The sequence below is a fragment of the Nannospalax galili genome, unplaced genomic scaffold (genome assembly GCF_000622305.1).
Source record: "Nannospalax galili isolate Female #2095 unplaced genomic scaffold, S.galili_v1.0 scaffold33, whole genome shotgun sequence".
Lineage (NCBI taxonomy): Eukaryota > Metazoa > Chordata > Mammalia > Rodentia > Spalacidae > Nannospalax > Nannospalax galili.
In genome coordinates this window covers 6,224,609-6,230,483 of record NW_008335436.1, presented here as the reverse complement: position 1 = coordinate 6,230,483, position 5,875 = coordinate 6,224,609, and the positions used below count along the sequence as shown (strand labels likewise).

Here is a 5,875-nt window from a genome sequence, read left to right as displayed (position 1 = left end):
ATATGATTTGTTTATGCTCTCCACCCCGTGCACTAGTTTGCAAGCTACCATACTTAATTTTTTAAAAGAGAGTGCTGTTGCTCCAGTTAGGTCCTCATGCTTACATAGCAAGCACTTTACCTGCTGAGTCACCCTCCTAACCTCGTAAAAATATATTTAGTTTGAGGACATTGTGAAGAATATTTTTAAAATAAAATAGAAAACTACTACTTAAATAAAAATGTATATTTCAAGATACACTGACTGGAACTAAATTTACTTCAAAGAAAATTAGGGCATTCTATAAGATCTGTGGGTTAGAGCTCTTAAACTGCCAACTATTTTCAGAAGTAGCTGCGATTGACCAAAACATTTAAGTTTTGTGATAAATGTTTGCACATAGAGATTTTTTATTCCTGCCTTTAAAACTTGATAGTATTCTAATTAATTGTATCAATAAATAAGTTGCCATAGATTGCCTGTGTGTGAACCGGAATGCAGCCTGCTTTATAATAAGTATGCCATTTAAAGTCACACTTCCTGTCTCCTTATTTACTGTCATTCAGATTAAACTTCAACCCTCTCATTTAAGAATATGGCAGGTAAAGACTGGACTATGTGGTCTCTGATAGGTTCAATGGTATCCGTTTGGGTCGCTTGGCAGATGAAATGAGTTACCTCATTGTTCCTCACACCCGGAGAACACAAGGACAGCACTGTTCCTCTGCCAAGGGAGGCAGAGACTCATCTCTTGATATATATTATGTCACAGAACATTTGTCATACACAGTGCATTGATATCAGGAAGATCTTCCAAACAGATGGAGCACACAGTTGCAAGTTTGGTGAGTAATGTCTGATAATAAAAGGACATATTAAATTATCTAATGCTTCTCTGAGATGCTTAGATTTTTCTAAAACTAATTCCAACACCTCTGAAAAGAAACAAAACAAAACAGAACAATAACAGTATCACATTACTTTGTTGTTCCTACCACACACTCTCAAAGTCAGTGTGCTGTGGGAATGAGAACTGAGGTATTGGTCTGCCATATAGTTGATGGCTGAAATCTGCTAATTTTATTTGAAAGTTAAAATTTAAAGCTTGACACAGGGACCAATGAGCTGTGACTAGGTGAGCATTTAAAAAGTTGGCAGTGAGCTCTATATGCATGTCAGTTTTTACTTCAAGGGTGAACAATGGTGATATATGTTTGATCGCTCAGGTTGATTAAAGTCTATTCTTAATAATGAATATTGAAATAGGATGATAATAATATTATCATCTGAACCAATTTTCCCAGTATTTTCTCGTATTTCTTTCTATGATTTAAAGCAATCACACCTGGAACATTAGTGAACTAAATTACTACTAATATTACGCAAATTGTAGATGTGTTTTTTAAAGATACATCTTTTTTACTAAAGAAATTGGCTTTTGACAATTTTGTACATGCATGTAATATATTCTGATTGTATGTGTGTGTTCATAGTTAAATACTTCCAAGCAGAGACTAAAGTGAAATATTTGAATTAGGGTTTTAAACATTAATTTTGGAGCTTTTCCTTCCCTAGACACCAAGAGCTCAACTACTTATCATAAATTTGTTTTAATTTATTATTTTTTAAGTTGGGGGATTTTAATTTTTTTGTGTCTGATTATGTTGTCTGCATGTATGTAAGTGCATGCAACACTTGTGTGCAATGTCTGCACAGGCCAGAAGAGAGCATCACATCCCCCTTGAACTGGAGTTAAAGGGATGGTTGTTGGCCACCATGGGGGTGCTGGGAACAAAACTCAAGTCCTCTGCAAGAGCAGACAGTACTCTTAATGGCTGAGTCATCTCTCCAGCCCCTACTTTTATCTACTTTTTGCATACTTAGTACAATCTTTTGTTTATTTTATATATTCATTTATTCACTTATCCAAGTAATAAATTCCATAGACTGACTAAACAGTAAACAGGACTCCACTGAGATTTTTTGTTTCTCCAGGAGGAAATGTCTATTTCAGTTTTATTTATTTGACTCCTAAAGTGTTATTCTAGAGTCAATGTACAAAACATATATAGACTATATGGAAGAAAATTATTCAATTAATGTACTCAATAGATTCATGTAACTGTAAAATCATATTTTTCTGTATAGAGACCATCACTTCAATCATTTCTTGGCTAAGATCAAAGTGGATGCCAACAATTTAATAGTCTATTTTCCCCAAATTTTACATAGTCTATTAAATAACCACATGGAAAATGCACATACCTGTCAATTCCAAGACTTTTGGAAAAAACAGTGTCCAGAATCGGCACTGTTGGGCACGGAGCTTAGTGTGTATTCTTGACGACTCTGTGTTCAAGGTTAGGTACTTTTGTTCATTGCTTCTGAAGACCGGCCATCTTGTGCTATTGCTCTGGGTCCCATTGGGGTATCTAAATAAGTAAATGGAAAAATTACAGTTCCTGTGAAATCATTGTTGTATAAATACATTGTTTGTTCTCTGAAACTGTTAACAACTTTGAAATTTAAGAAAAGACTGAGAACATATTTGGATGATGTTGAGAACAGTGAACTAGGTTTTAGGATGTGAAGAATGGATGATCTTCATTTTTAGGAACTTGAAACACTATGTTAGTGAAAATCATAGGAATTAAAATTTAAAGACAATTTTAGTGTATGTATTTCTGTGTAACACAGAAAATTTTAACTTCCCATAAAATATTTACTGATTCACACATTTATTTTATTTCTTTGCTTTTACTCTAAACATTTCAATTAGATTTTTTCCTAATTTCACAAGTCTAACCATATCCAGAAACTTCATATGATCTTTGTGCTGATGTTTCTTATAACTGAAATGATGATTTTAAATTAATAACAGTACATTTGTATTTTAAATTCATTTATACTTCGTACCATTCAAAAATATGACTTCTATGGTAGTATAAATGGAAAATTAAAGACTATATTGGCTCTCAGTATTTAGTCTTTGATAAATCTACATATTTCTAATTTTATGCTTCTGTTATTTTTAGATACCAAATTAGGTACTAGAAATATAAACAGGATTAAAGTGGTAGTGCTAAGAGTCAATTTCTTTCTCTTGGACAAAATTATAGAAAAAAAATTCTGGTTGAACATTTCCTTAAAGGTTTAGCATGCAAAACTCTTCATCATTCATACAGATTTGTAGGTTATTAATAGGTAGAAATTTGTAAGCAGAGTAACTAGCTAAAAAATTTTGAGTCTAGAGGAAAACTCTGAATGAAACTAGCAGAGTTTGGAACAAAAGTTGGTATTCATCCAAAATGGCTGTCTAGAGGCAGATTGTGCAGAGAACTTGTAGCAAATAAGCACCATAAATTCACATTTCATCACAGAAGCAGGCGTACTCAAGCATGAACTTAGCAGTGTTAGCAATAAATAGCTTCCTGATGGACTAGTTGATTTTATGTAGGAACTGGATGATTTAATAAGGATTATTAATAACCAGAACTATTCAAGCTAAACCAATAACATCATAGGATTGAAACTTCCTGCTTTGGGGTATTATTTGAAAGAGGTCAAGAAGAAAATGTGTCCGGATCACAGAAGGCACACTTGTCTGGGAGAATTATGTAGTCTCTATCTTTCTCTCAAAGCTGAGGAAACTCCCAAGTCCAGCTGCTGGAGGCTGGATATCAGTGCATGAGAAGCACCACTGCACTTCAGAGCAGTAACTCTGATGTTGCTAAACTACCCAGTTTCCTTCAAATTCCACTCTAATTGACTTATTTTAATGGCACACTCATTCCTGAATCCTGCAATGGGTGATTTAAACAGAACTGACTTGTACTCAAGTTCAAGAGCAGAACACTAACAGCACTGCAGGAGTTCACTTAGCAAACATTGTCCTGTGAAATGACTTATGACATCCCACACTGTAACTCAGAGGTAATGAATTTCTTTTGTCATGGATGCAGTATAGTTTTCAAAAACATGATTGGAAGTAGCTATTCGAGTGTTAGAACATTTTACCCAGGAATTTGAAGAAATCTGTTAAGAATTTAAAACTTGAAAATAGGCACAATTCTCTTCCTGTCTGTATCAATTAAAAACTTGTGAAACACAGCAGAATTCCCAGATACACAATTCCGAAGCATCTATAAGTTGGATTGCACTTATAAGATGCATTTAAACATCTTAAGTTTTCTGCTTTTCCAAAACATTTTCTATTTTCTGTCACAAAATAAAGACTTGTAAGTGATTATAACCTAAAAACAGAAGAAACCGACACTTCTGTTTTATTTTCATTACCAATTCCTTTTTCTACTTTGAGATATGCAAAATGTTCTAAAGATCATTCATTATAATTTTCCTTTCATGTAAGTTTGTAAAGTTTTGTGGTATAGCTCATTGTAACAACAAAGGCAGAAGTTATCTTCCTAATGCCTGTACAACAAAACATTACCTGCCTATTATAGATATTTGGGCAGATATTTAATAATGGTTTTCCTTTTTATTTTTGTGGGTTTTTTTTTCTTGAGACAGGGTCCCACTATATATGTAGACACAACTGGCCTGGAACTCACTATGTAGACTATCCCAAGCTTGCCTAGATCTCACAGCAATCCACGAGCCTCTGCCTCTCTAGTTCTGGGATTGAAGGTGTGCACCACCACACCCAGTTTAAGAATTTATTTTATGAATAGATTATTTTAAAAGACATGCATCAACTTAGGGTTCCCCAATATGAAATAGTGAAAATTTATTTTTGTGCCACAGATTTTGTGGAAAATCTATTTCTACTCTTGCTTACCCTACCTTCACGGTTGAGAATTTTCTTGATTAAGAATTCTGAGATGTAATTTCTGGGTCTAACGAATGGCTCAATAAGTAAAGCACTTGCTGCACAAACACGGGAACCTAAGTTTAGATGCCTAGCATCCATGTAAAAGCAAGGTATGGCAGCTCATCTGTAACTGCCACTGCTTCATGGAAGGGATGAAGACAGGTCTCTGGAGTTAATGGCCAAACAGTCCAGATGAATCAATGAACATCAGGTTCAGTGAAACTGTCTCCAAAATAAGTCAAATAGTGAATGAGGAAGATACCTGATATAGATCTCTGACATCCACATGTACATATGCACAAACCACATATACATACAACACACATATACACAGAGACTTAAGAGATATAATCTATAACTTATTTGTAATTATGTTAAATAGCTAATTGTGAAGTGAACATATTTCAATGTGTTTTAAGATCTAACAAAATGAAGGAGTTATATTTTGAAAATCCAGGGCTGGGGAGATGGCTTATCAGTTAAGAAAACTAACTATTCTCGCAGAAAACCTGGATTTTCATCCCAGCACCCACATAGTGGTTAACAACAGTCCATAACTCCAGTTCTGGGGGATCCAATGCCTTTTTCTGTCCTCTCTTGGCATCACTCAACATGAGTGCACTTATACACATGCAAGCATAACACTCATACACATAAAATAAAATTAAAAAATTTAAAACATTTGAAAATCCACTTAAAATATTTCACTTTACTGAGGGCTGATGTGATTTTACTTCAAAAACATTAGTAAGTACAATTCTATGTTAAGGACTAGAGGGGCTGCAAGTCAATTTGAATTTAGAAAAATAAGTTCACACACTAGTTCAATCAAACAATTCATTAATTCAAATCATTCACCATTAGAGCTGGAGAGATGGCTCAGTCAGTGGTTAAGAGGACCCAGATTCAGTTCCCAGCACCCACATGGCAGCTAACAGCCATCTGTTACTCTAGTTCCAAGGGATCCAATGTCTTCTTCTGGCCTCCATAGTCATTGCATGACACAGGTGCACTTACATACATGCAGGCATTAATATACTCATACGCACAAAAAATAACGAAAAA

General features: G+C 34.5%; 1 long non-coding RNA gene across 1 annotated transcript in view; it reads right to left on the bottom strand.

Annotated features, from left to right (window-relative positions):
* LOC115069819 overlaps window positions 1–2,411 on the bottom strand; it is a 7,511-nt gene extending 5,100 nt beyond the window's left edge. The window contains exon 1 of the long non-coding RNA XR_003849050.1: window positions 2,245–2,411. This is a non-coding gene — a long non-coding RNA (uncharacterized LOC115069819). The remainder of the gene's footprint in view (window positions 1–2,244) is intronic.
* Window positions 2,412–5,875: the final 3,464 nt, after the last annotated feature.